At 39.2% G+C, this 13,784-nt stretch overlaps 1 protein-coding gene across 1 annotated transcript in view; it reads right to left on the minus strand.

Annotated features, from left to right (window-relative positions):
* PANK1 (pantothenate kinase 1) overlaps positions 1-13,784 on the minus strand; it is a 54,555-nt gene that overhangs the window by 26,765 nt on the left and 14,006 nt on the right. The window contains exons 3-4 of the mRNA XM_026850944.1: positions 10,779-10,872; positions 6,846-7,042 (exon numbers count right to left, since the gene is read on the minus strand). The gene's annotated coding sequence lies outside the window, so the exon portion shown is untranslated. The remainder of the gene's footprint in view (positions 1-6,845; positions 7,043-10,778; positions 10,873-13,784) is intronic.

Genomic DNA, 13,784 nt, shown 5'->3' on the forward strand with positions numbered 1-13,784 from the left:
GGACGGGGGGCGCGGGGCGGCCCCCACTCGCACGGTTCCCCTGGCAGCCGGCACCGCGGCCCTGCCGGCTGGAGCGCACCGGGCAGGCCCGCCCCGGTAACCGGCTGCGGGGTCATTTTCGCTTCAGGGCGCCCACCCGCACGCTCCTGTGACTCGGGTGTCCGCGTCCTGGAGGCTTCTGTGACCCAGGTGTGCCTTGTAACCCGCAAAAAGTTACTTGGGCATCAGCATCAACGTTCAAGTTTTTGTCTACCTAGTCACGTGTTTCCTTAACAGCTTAGCGGGACTAGTGTGACCTTGAATGCTTCTGACCTCGTGCTTTTTTAGTATCTTGGCTTTCCCTGCGCAGCACTGATAATCCTGTGACACTGATTTACTCTCTTGACCCTTGAGACAGCCAAGTGTAAAAACAACATTTTCTGAATGAAATATGTTAAATATCAAGTGGACACAAAACCGCGTGAGCTGTGCTGTGGTGCCATGCCTGTACTTGAAAAGAAACAGTAACTGAATTCTGGCCCTGCACATGAAGGTCATTTCTTCATACAAACTGCCAGTCCCTACATGGATGATTGTTCTTAAACTAAAACCAGGTCACATCATGTCTCCTCCTTACACCTAAAATTAGTACAGGACACAGGCCCTCCCCTGTAAAACACCTACAAAGATGAAGAGCTATTCTAATTACCTCCAGAAAGGGACGTATTAAGTAACTGCTTCATGAGAGGTAATGTGACATTCTCTCCACTTCTGGCTGGGACGACAACATTATATTTAGGTAACTGGGAGCAAGCCACAGAAAAACAGGCACATGAAGCTGGGGAAATTAAGAAAGCGCGTTTGAGAACAAAGAACAAGTAGAATTTTCTTCCTAAAAAACAATAACCAGTGTTCTGATGATTAAAACACTCCAAATTTTCCTTTTCCCCATACCATAAGGCCTAAGCAACTATTGTAATTGTTAGTCCAAATGCAATTGCCCTGAAGAGGGCAGGAAGGTAAGCATACTATGTATGTTTACTGCTAGAAGGAATAGTACTGCTTCCAAACCCGTGAAATTCTTTGAGAACTCCCCAACTTACTGAAATACGTTTAAACTAAAAACAAGACAGCCGCTGCCTGGACTGGCAAGAACCTTCATACGACTTGTTAGCAGTTCTAGGCAGCTGGCTAGTTATGCTTTGCAAACTTTCCTTGTTAATTCAGACCTCTCAGGGCATGAGGAAGCCTTGCTGCTCTGTCCCCAGCTGGCAACGGTTGCTCCTTTCTCTATGCCTGACACAGAAACCGATTCCACAACCAACCCACCCGATGCAGAACAGGGGATCATTCCTACAAATCTGTTTTTCTCTGCAACTGCAGAGCAGACAGATAGATAGGCAGTTCCTGTATCTCAGCTGAATTTTTCCTTACTGCAACAGAAGACCACCTTCAATTCCATGCTTACATTTCCTTGTGGTAGGATAGCAGCCCACTGACTCTGCAATGGAATACAGTACCTGTTTCAAGTACTGTGCTCAATTTCAGGCACTAAACTTCTGGAATAACTAACAAAGGATTAAATGAAAATATATAGTCTAGGAAATGAAAAATTTGAAGAGATATTCAAATCTGGAACAGCTAACAGCAAAGGAGGTATATCATAGTTGCTGAAAAACTAGAAATAATTCATAAGCAGTAACTGCAGTAAGGGAAGTTCACTTTAGACTTCAGGCATTTCCTAGGATGAAGTTAAGACAAGCATTAGACTGCACTGGAAGTCTCAACTGTCTATTGCTGCAAATTTTTAGGAAAAGTTAAATATCTGTGAGGAACAGTCTACGTCAAGCTGATCCTGACTTAAAGCAAGGAAACAGCATGGCCTAGACACCTTACTGAGGTTCTTTCCAATCTTTTATTTCTAATTAAATATTTCCCTAATATTTTGCTGTAAATATCGCACAATTATGCTCAGGTCACTGAAAAATTGAGGGGCAGTGTAGACCAGTGGGATGTAACAGCAAATGTCACATCAAATAATGCTGGAGAAAATAAGAAACAGAGCAACATTAAAGACAGTCCAAATAGGTTGAGAGGTTTTATGTACAGGGACAGATTCACTTCTAAGTGAGCAAGTTTCCCTGATCTTGTAAGCTCTCCAGCAGGAATGGAGGAAAACACTTTCCTAACATTTTGTGGTCTTGTGGAAATACCAAGTTTCAGAACAAAGTGCTGCTTTATCAAAACACTTTCAGACCCTAGTACTGGCAAATATCACATAAACTAATTTCTGCACTGCAAAGTATCATCTTTTACATATTATTTTTGTTTATACTTGTTTAATTTTGGAATGAAAGGTTTTACATACCCTCTTCAGTTCTGATTTCAGAATTCTTCAGCTCTTCTACAATGTAAACTAAGACAACAGGAATAAAACTAGAGTGTTTGATGTATTACAGGATAATCTATAAGGGATTAAAATGAAGTAATCTCAAATTCTCAGGTATATATAGCATTGCTTGTTTTGGGCACAAGCAAACTACAGTGCAATCCATTTGACATTCAGGGCAAAAAGACCTGAGCCTTTTGCATGAATAAAGTTGAAACTGGGAGCAGATGAATTGTTTGCCCTGTTCTGCATCAGCTGTGAGCCGCAGGTAGAGCCACGGTACAACATTTCATCAACTCATTGCCTGATGTAGACAGCCTGTGCTCCTCTAATACTCTGCACAGGAGCTAAATTGGTGATGTGAAGGTCTCCCATTATACTTAGTGTTTGAAAATCTGGAATGTCGTAGAAAACACAATCCACAAAAATATGACAGAAGTGATAATGTCACCTCTTCAAAACAGGACAACAAGCAGCAATAAACTATCCTGCTACTCCCACAGTTGAGCCATTGGCTCAAGACCTGCTATCTACTGGTTTCTTTATCCATACTATTTATGAGATGATGCATCACAGCACAACTGCCTGAAAGCAGGTATTGTTTGTAAGAGGTGCTGCACTCTCTTGCCTTTATACCACATATACTCCTTCAGTATAATACTGCCTACTCTACATCCCTTTATATTAATTTCTGTGTATTTTATATATAAGTTGTTGCAAATCAAGAACTAGGCAGAACATACAACACCCGTCAATGAAGTCATGGCATGTATTATAGGTTGAGTTTCTAACACTTTGGTGCAACCAAAGTGAAGTTTTCCTCGTCCTTTTATCCTAACTTTATAAATAAACCCTGTGAGCCACTTCAGTCTTCAGTCTAACCTGCAACACAACAATCCAGGTAGAGATGCAATACTGACAAACAAAAGCGAGGATGCTTACCGTTCTTTCAATAGTAACCTTTACTCAGGATTTTCTTTTCTGAACAGGAGTAGGTGGAAGCTACTTGCTTCTTTTAAAATATTTTCCTACATATTCCACTAGCAATCTGGTGGGAAGAGGACTACAAACACATAGTATGCTGAAGAAATCCAGGACACAAGTGGACTCAGAACAGTGAACAAGTCTGCTATACTGACTCACTGCATGTTACACATTTGCACAGCAAACGCTTCCTGGATTATTCCATACTCGCCTGAACTTCAGACTGCCAGCTTATTATCACCTCTGTTTATATGTTTATAAACACAGAGAGCCAGGCTGCAATTCTCTAACTCTACAAGTCAGCTTCAGCAAACTAGTGACCACCCTGTGGTTAAGATACTCTGCCACAGGATCAGATATGCTGTGCTCCAGCCCTTACAGTTTCAAAACCAATGGAACTGGAAAAAAAAACAACAAACCAAACCAAACCAAAACACCCTTTCAGGCATGTTATCACAAGCAACCCTAGCCTGAAATTTTTAGGCTCCTCCTTCCTCATTCTGTGAACCTCCTATGTCCCTGGTCTGAGACTAAGCTAAAATTAAGCACCAAACAGGTGCAGTCCACATGTAAATCCATTAACCAAGAACCAAAAAAAATAATCTTACAGAGCACCAGTGGTGTAATTCTAATTCAAACGCATCCAGATACAAAGCTTTGGTCATCTTTTGGGGAGAAGTAGTCATGAAGAGCATGTACACATCTTCCCAATTTACACAAACTCTATTAATCAATGCAAAGAGTGGAACGAAATAGGCTTCTGGCAGAGCTGCTGGCAGATTTATGTCCAAGGAGTTGCCGGCACTCTGCCATTTCTGTTTACATTTCTATCCTATGTTTACCCTGTTTCTATATTACAGGAAGGTCATACTAGTTCTTATTCATTTTTTCCCCATTGAAAATAAAGCAAATACAGTACTTCTTAATAAAGTAACATACAAATATTAATAGCATTCCTTGCAAAAAAATCAGATACTGTTGGCTTAGGCATAGTCACACATCACACGTATCAAAAGGAAAGCACCACATCTAGTTCAGTCTTTCTTCCTAATTTCTTTTCAAAATTGGGAAAAAAATACACTAAAACCAACTAGCCTTAGGTACACACCTGTTTAAAATATACTTTAATGCTCTTCCTCCCTTTAATTGCAGGGCTAGAAGACTAACAGTCAAACGTAACTCTGTAATGACATGTGACAAATGTGCAAATCAAACGTGACAAAACAGCTCTAAAACTGTGTAGAATTCTTATCTGGAAAATGCAATGACAAAGTACTTAGAAAGGGACTCAAAGTGCTCTAGTATTATCAGTGCAATCACAGGAAAGCTAAGCCTTACTATGACAACAGCTAGCTAGCACGAGAATTCTGCTTTCCCCCAACACTAACACATCTGAGAGGGTAAACTGATTGCAGATGATAGAGGAAGTGAAGAGCAGAAATTTAGTCATATGCCTAAATCTTTGGCAGGTTGAGGCCAAGAAAGATTATACTGAGACCATCAGTTCCTTTCCTTTCCTCCGCACACACCTCTTGGTGCAGGCTCCTTCCAAGTATGCCTTCTGTGACACTGTTGATTTAATAAAAAGCCCAGTTTCCCTGCACAGAGTTGAAGCTCATCTCCCCTTCACTTTCATCAAGGGCGAGAGAGATGGAGAAAGGCACTCGTCTGAGCAGGAACTTAGCTTTGGCAGTCTGAACAGCCCTCAGGAGGAATGTTCTTACACTTCACTGATGACAAATCGGGCATAGATAGACAGATCTCCTGGCCCAAGTGCCAAGCTGAATGTCCAGGAAAGGCAGTATGAACACTACCCTGAAAAAGCTGTCTGGACTAGAACATAATAGTCAAGAGTAGCGAATAACAGTCAGAAGAGTACACAGGTGTAGTCTGGTTTTACCAGCCTGCCCATCCCTGTGGCCAGGCTTTGTTGTGGCCCAGGTGGTTTCTACAGTTATCCTCTGGCAGTGCTGAGATGAGGTTAGAGATTGTGGTTGCCATCTTTCAACCCAACTGAAAAAAGCATGCTGTCCTGGTTCAGTTTTCCCCAGCAGAGAGAGAGGGGGAAGGGATCTCCAGCCGGGTTATTCATACCATGCTGACGTCAGGTTCAGGGGCGGAGCCTTTTTACTTTCGCTTCTGGTTTTGGGTTTCGCCATACACGCGGTGGGTTTGCTCCTTGACCGTTTAGCGGTATTTCTCTGTAAATCTTTTGTCTTGTTCATTGTTATTTCTGTTTATTGTTGTTACCATTGATACTGTTGTTGTTCAGATTGTTCTATCACTCTGTTGTATTAAATTTCTTGTTATTTTAGCCGGGGTCTGTGTCTAAATTCCAGCCCAACCAGCGTGGGTGGGGGAGGGGCAAAGGCAACGTGCTCTCTGATCCTGCAAGGCTTAAACCTTGCACACATGCAGAAATCACAAAACAGCGAGAACCTTTTCCTTCTAAAGCTTTTCCTGCTGATACCTCTGTTTCTCTGTGTCCAACTACACAGTTACAACTTAATTTGAAGGTGCATTTACTCTCCACAACTTTAACTGATCCCTGGCAGAGCTGTTGGTTGCCCATCTTCAGCAGGAAACAAAAACCCTCAGTGCCTTAGTTCAGATATTTCAAATAAACTTCGCAAATTAGTAAACATTTGGAATCTAGTACTTGATTATTTTTTAGGATTACAAACCAGTAAGAGAAAGTAGGTGTTAAGAGGTGAATCATCTTTTTTCCATGCCATAGGTTCTATTCTGCAGAGAGTTGGTAAAAAAGGAGAAGCCAGGTAATTGATTCAAACTATTATAGGTATGCAAAAAAGCTAAAAATCTCATTGCAAATACACTGTCCTTTGCTCCCATCCACTCTACCTTGTACCTAAGTATTTGGCTCGGTGCACTGCTGCTTATCTTTAACTATCAAACTTAAATATACAAAATGTAATTGGAAAACAGGCAAGTTATCAACCCAGAGATTGAGAATTACTGTTCATCTCCATAAAAATGACTGTAACAAGTGACAGAGCATTTGGTAGAGAGAACTTGGTAGAGAAAAGCCTTTGTTCCTGACTGCTCACACACACACAATTACTCTCAGGTATGTAAACATCCTGGTTTTGTTCAACTGAATGTCTTCACTTTTTTTTCAACTCAGCATTTTTTATATGGACCTTCATAATACTATCAGGAGGGAAGTAATAGTTTCAAAACAAGCACTTTGAAAGACAGTAACAGAATGTCTGACAATTACAAAAGACTCTCCCTTATTCAGCACTGTCACATCTGAAGAGGAGGAGAAACTGGTTCTCTTATCAGTACTCAGCTGCATGGAGGTTTTTCACTTGTGTTGGTCTGTATTCCCAGAGATTAAATGCTGACATGAAATTCCTATGGATATTAATGATTATGAACTGGGTAAGAACAGGGAACCAGACTTTCTATGTCTGTATGTGGAAAAGGGAAAAAAGCATCTCTCTCAACTATTCTAGCTAGACATACATACCTCCAAACCAGACAGAACTGGCTTACTCCTCTAACACAGGAGGGAACACACAGTGTCCATCAGAGGCTAGAAAGGTCACAGAGCTTCTATTTTCCTTCTTCCAGACTAGTCCACAGATGGGAATCAGTGCAAAATGGAAACACATCACACCTTTGGTTTTTCTCCTCAACCACCTTCAGTAGCAGGGAAGTCTATGTCTGAAAGAGCATTTAAGCACAGATTTAAGTCCAAACACCACAACTAATCTGGAGTTAAGACTTTAGTACTTGAACAACATGACTTTGCTTTCTGATAGATAAAACAAACATTTGCTTAGGTTTTTGATGCTGAACAACATTTAATATGTAAAATTAAGTTGAAACCACAGACAATAAAACTCAACTGTTAATCTTTTAAAAAATATCTTTTTTATCCATGTTTGCAAAGAATGAAAGTCTTGTGTAGGAAGCAGCTGTGCTATAAATGACAAATGTGTTCCTAAAGGCTCCAATTACCTAGTAACAAAGAAGGGAAACAACCAAACATGCTAATATTGGGTTGGTTTGCCATAGTTACATCCTCTGATATTTCTGTGACTGGTGACCTTTCAGAATAAATACTACAGTGAATAGTCTATTGTGTGCAATGCATTTCATTTTGTACAAGAGGCCAATTTAGTGCTTTCAGGTTTTCACAGGGTCAATACCATCTATATACACACAAAAAAAGAAAAACAGAACTACACAGACTTCTGTTTTTCCATTAGATACACTGTGAAAAAAAACCACAAAACAACAGAAAGGAACTTCCATGGTCTCTCCCGCACAGAAGGCAACTTGCATTTCACTGCAGGAATCTTAGTGTCACCAAAATCTTTGTTTTCTTGCAATAAAACATAACTAATACACACACTTGGTCTAATGGGAATTTAAGACTCAAAGAGACCATCTGGAACATTGAAACAAGTTCTTTGAATTAATGATTAACCTGAAAGGGTCTAAGAAACATATATGCCAAGTACTACAGAGCACAGAAGATGTTCTATTATCTCGTAACGTATGACTGACCACCCTGGGACCAAAGCATTATTTTGACAAACATAAAATCCTAATTTACACATTATCATTTTATACACATTTATCATTCTTTTTAACCCAGAATGGTAAAACAGACTCCTTGATCTCATGAACACTAATCAAATTTGCTGTATTTATCCTTAATTTTGACATAGAAGTCAGATAAAGAAGACTTGGACTTACTTTTGGTGCCAGATATTTCACATATGGGAAAATAAAACAAAAACATTGTGTAACTCCTGTACAACAGCAGACAAAGATACCTTTTTTGTTTACACAACCTCTGTATATCCACTGAAAACAGAACTGATAGTGCTAAGATATCAACCTCTCATACTTTTTGCCTAACTGCTCTATATGTGGCAAGCACCAATTGATTTGCTTTTCCTCCCTTTATAAAATTTACTTAAAATACCAAAGGAGACATCTATCTTAATTTCATTTCCTCTTAGAAGGAAAAAAAAAAGAACAAGCACACAAGCCAGAGAGGAAGGTACAGCTACCCCATCAGATGAAGGTATTAGGGAAACACCGCTGCAGTGGTTATGAGGCATCAGTGGTCATGGACTGCAAGTGAGAAAAACCCCAGAAATTACATGACATGATCTAGTCTTCATTCACAAGCACAGCTGCAATCTAGCATAAGCTGGAATTGATATGCCTGACCTAAAATCCTAAACCAAGAAAAGCTGCTTGATTTATGACCTCCTTATTATTGCCAGTTTTCAGTCCTTAGATCCCCCCAGAACATATAAACTAAACAACGCACACATAAACCAAGTAATTTTTAGCACGGATTAACTCCCACATTTTGAAGCAAATGCAAACAGCACTGGATAGAACATAATGACTGTTTTCATAGGAGTAGTAAAGACTACCTAATCAATTAAATAAATAAATAAATAAATAAATAAATATTAAAAACTCTCCTGCAGAGAGAAATCAGGCTGGAACCCTACTTTCCCTGAATGAGAAAGTATGTGGTTAAAACATTAAAAAAAAAAATATATTCTCTGCCTCTATTAAATTTGATTGTAAGCAGACTTAAATTTCAGTCACAGCACAGACTGGCATAAGGAAAAGGAAGAAGACATAACACAGTTCTGAATTTAAATACTTTGCACTAATGTAGAGCTCTGTACCCACAGATCTTCAGACACTTCACAAAGAATTAGTAACTTCTCATCTCTCATTTGAAGAAACAAAAGCAACAATGCTAAAACAAAAAGTAGTGAGAGAGCTGAGAAAGGACTTGCAGACAGGTCTCACCTCCAAACTGAAACCAGTATTTGGATCAGTTTGACCCAAAATGAAAATTAAAATACCCATGCCCCCCAACTGGAAAATTCAGTTGCAGTATTCCAGAGTCATTTTCAGATTTTTAACTCATTTGCCTAGGCAGGATCAGTGCTAACATGGAAATAAAAAAAGACTTCTGTTTGAAAAAAATCAGAATATCCTGACTTTCTTAAAAGGAATTCCCATTTTTCTGAGCCAGTCACAGATTCAGGAAACAACTTCAGTTCCTGAGAAGTTGTATTCTCAGCAAAACTGGCTATTAATTTAGCAATGCTTTGCGGTGGCCGATTAGCAGTCAAACCTACATTTCATCAGACAGAACATGCTGACTTCTATTTGATATGGCAGACCCCTGAAAAGACTCCTCCTTCATGCTCTTTACTGAAAACAGGTTCCATTTAGGTTTAAAAAAACAAATAAACAACAAAAAAAACCCTTGCAGTTTCAGCAAATTAACTCATCAGTATTGGCTTCCTTTGTTGAAGCACCTTGAGCCTATTAGGAACATACATTTTCACTGACATTTTGCTGTTCTGCTTGGAAAATTCAGCAAAAAGCTACCTATTTATCTTTGCATGTACATCCACATAAGTTATGTCAGTTGGCTATCACCAGTGTGACCAAAGTTCTAGGCACACAGGTTACTGACCTCAAAACACGTTGTTTGAAGTCCTTGTTTGACATAATTTGTGTTATGCTCTACGTCAATAGCTATTTCATCTGTTGTCTACTATATTTACAACTGAACAAAATGAAGAGAATAGAAACTATTACTCAATGCAGTTTTCCTTAGACATTCTCCTGTCTCACTACAGGAAAAATTTCAGCTATGCTAGCAAATATCCTACTTTTTAAGAATAAGGATGTATAGGTATCTGGAATGAACATGAATAATTTCTAATGTTATTAAAACCTCAAAACTCCCAGTTTAAGAATCATAGTTGAGAAACATGAACATCTCACAAAAATGTGCCTGACTTTCCTCTTCATTACTTCAGCTGAAAATCATTCAGAACTACTACAATAAAATCATGATCCATATTTTCACTGCACGATGAACACGCAACATGGAGGTAATATCTGACTTTTTTAGGGAAGAGTCTATGTGTAGCCAAATGAAACTGGGTTCCCAGCATCCAATAATACTGAACTTCAATATGAGTTAATGACACAGAGGAAGGACAGAGGCAAAGGGGAAGATAAGCAACAGACCTGCCTAATAAGAGGCCAGAAATCCTAAGCTTGTCGTCTTGTGTTCTCTTCTCATGAGAGGCAGGCATGGGTATTAGCTGTGGTTTCACCAGATCAGACCTGAATTGTGATATTACCTTAAATTGCAGCCAAGGAGGAGGGGGGAGGGCAGGGAAAGAAACAGAGACAGGGGGTTGCAGCCAACAATACAATATATCCATCCCAAGCAAAGATGGCATGGATCGTCCCATCATCCCCATGTCAATGTTCTCAATAATATTCATCAAACAATTTATTAAGAATTCTGAGGTGAAAAGTTTATTCATAGGAATGTTCCTGTGATGAGGCTTTAATAAATCACAGTTCCTGTATGCAAAGAAATACATACCACATTAGATTTCCCTTGTCGAAGTTCACTGCTGAGATTCTTGTGGCCACAGCTGCTTTAGACACCCAGCAGCTACTACAGCATTCACCTAAAACTGAAACCAAAACATCAAATAAGAAAAAGTGGCATGTATAACACATACTCAAGCAGCACTGTGGCATAATTTTCAGGGTATAGCTACATTTGTTATACCTGAAATCAAGCCCCATGTTTATTTGTAATAGGAATAGCCATCTGATTAAAAAATTAATAAAACTATAGCATCTAATTCCGAATCATTTGTCTTGGATAATTAATTTGCCAAGAGCACGAGTCACCCAGTTAGAAATGAGTTAGAAAATGACTCATTTCTAACTTTATACTAATATTATCCTTAAAATAAAAGGATTCCTCCCTTACCCCCTAAATTGCTGCATGTTTTGTTTCTTTTCACAATGCCAAAATCTGCTTTATACAGAATTTTTGGATTGTTGGAATAATTATCTTAAATTTATAATGCCATTTACCCAGAAAGACCTTACGGTGCTTTGTCTGTGTATTCTTCAGTGCACCCACATACATGATGAGGTATGATACTATGACAGTACTTGGCAACACTACACAAAAGCACCTGACGAACTGCAGTCAGATCCTATAATCTGTCGAAACAGCAAAGGGAAACTCAGATTCACAAAACTGAATTACTAACAACAGAATTTTGCTGGTTACAGTTCAGTTTTTGCAAAATGGGGTTTACTCTTACTACAGAGGGTCACATCAGCCAGTGCTTGGTAACACTCATCCTTTCAGTGGAAACCTTTCAATTTCTTCAGATTTCAGCTGTGAGCAAACTTTCAGTAAGGAAGCCTGGCCTGCTTCAAAACTCTTCTTATCCTTGGCTGCAGCATGTTGTGACAACATCAGGGCAGCATTAAATGGAGAACTTTATGCTGAACAACACTTGGAAATACTCTCTCTAACTCTGCAAGTCTGGATATGCTCAGAAGGCTGCAATCCAGCCAGCCTCCTGCATATTTGACTCCTTGCTGAAGAATTGCCAAAGATGCAACTTCAGAAGCAATTTAGCCAATCTAAGACTGCCTAACAGATGAGAAGCAGCCCTGCCCTTTTGTTCCATCAGCATTTCTGCCTGCTCTTCTGCTGTCCCAGCACCTGTGTGGCCACATAGATCTACTTGCTGATTTGGCTGAAAATAATGGTGTAAAAACACTTTTAAAAAATTAGCAGCTCATTAATTCATCCTTTGAGAAGCCACAGAGACTTCATGAGTTTTCATCCTTTCATCTGCTGCTTCTCTTCAAGGACTGCAAAGAACACTGTAGTCCCATTGCATGGCACAAATATAGGCTCTTCTTTTCAGGAGTATGACTTCATTATATGCAGATGTCTAGTGTGTACGCTCCCTGCCTTCTGTTTTTCCTACAGGATGGGCAACGGCCAGCCTCAAATACTACTAAAATATAAGCTTACAAAAGAAAAAAAAAAAAGGAAGATGAGATCAGACCAAATTATGAAATGCCCTGGGCCATCTGTTATTGTCAAAGAGCCATTATTTCCAAGTTCTTTAAGTCACTGGTTAAGAAATTTGTTTTCTAAATGTTCATTCCTTGCTCTTTTATCATGCTTTAGGATAACCATGTTACCCAATATTAGACATTAAATTTAACATCTAAACTAAAAGGCTAGTGAAGAAAGCAAGATTCTTCCAGGGGGTAATTCAGGTTATGGTTATATTGCTTAGCTGTACCATGTAGCACAACTGGAAAGAACAAGAGTTTAACTTGGGCCTGAAACTATTCTGAGCATTTCTCACCACTGGCTCTACAGGAAGCCCAAGTTAAAACATCTGAAGGTCAGTGGCATGACTATGCCACTCCAGTCACATCTTCACTTGAGTTCAAGGAGAAGCCCTGAGTGCCCAAAGCCATGATGACATTCCAAGGCAGGGTACATAACGTCAGAGAACGGCACTAGTTTCTGAGGTCAAGACAGACAGTTGACACTTGCCAAGGATAAAAGAAGCTCTGTCTTGGGTGTCAGAGTCAGAAAGATGAGTAATACTACACTGAAATACTGTAATGGCTACACTGTAACATACCCTGCTCCTTGGATTTAGCCCATGCTACATGAGCAGTAAGCTTCTTGCTCTTGAACCACATCTTTTTGAGGCACCTTATATTTTTGAGACACAGAAGTGTTCAGTCTTCTGGTTTCTACACAGAAATATATATATATGTCCACACACACACCCCTTTAGTGGAGATCTTTCAGTTTCTTCAGCTATCAGATAAATATCTGATATTTATTTAGATAGATCTTGGTATCTTGGCCAGTTTCCCCATTTCAGAATTGCATGACTCTAGATATGTATTGACTTCATGTTCGAATGTATTTATCTTGTTAAGCTTCTAAGAGGACAGCAACAGTTGAGAATGGAACAATCAATAGAATGCCTTTGGAGTTTTCTGGGCTGTTCTGAGGGCTCTGGGACCATTAGACAGCTATTTACAGCCTCTATTTTACGTAAGGCTACAAAAGAAGAAACAGTATTCTCATAAAAGTAATCCTAAGGATTAAAGCTTGAATTTCTTACACCATGAAGAATTTCCAGAAGCAGCCTGAAACTGAAATAAAACTTCTGAAACCTCAGCTGAAATAAAATTCAAACATATGTTTCATTTTAGGAAAGTCAGTCTTGAGATTTTACCTTTAAATTATGGTTACCCATGTTGGTATTTTTACAGCTCTGTGGATGACTGAAAAAAGAATCAACAACACATGGAGAGAAATAGTTTTACTAATAGGATTTGGAATTTATGCCCAGCCCTTAACCTGGAGGTTACAAGCTAACACACTGTCTGAAAAAAAAAAAAAATATTAACAACATGTATGGCAAAAAGTATAAAACAGGCCTAGTCCCAGACTTAGAGCTAAAAAGACTTTATGCAAATATTTGCAGAACATAGGCACAGGTTTAGAAATTAAAAAAAAAAAAAAAAAAAAAAA

Source organism: Athene cunicularia (genome assembly GCF_003259725.1).
Source record: "Athene cunicularia isolate RWA chromosome 6 unlocalized genomic scaffold, athCun1 chr6_part1, whole genome shotgun sequence".
Classification (NCBI taxonomy): domain Eukaryota; kingdom Metazoa; phylum Chordata; class Aves; order Strigiformes; family Strigidae; genus Athene; species Athene cunicularia.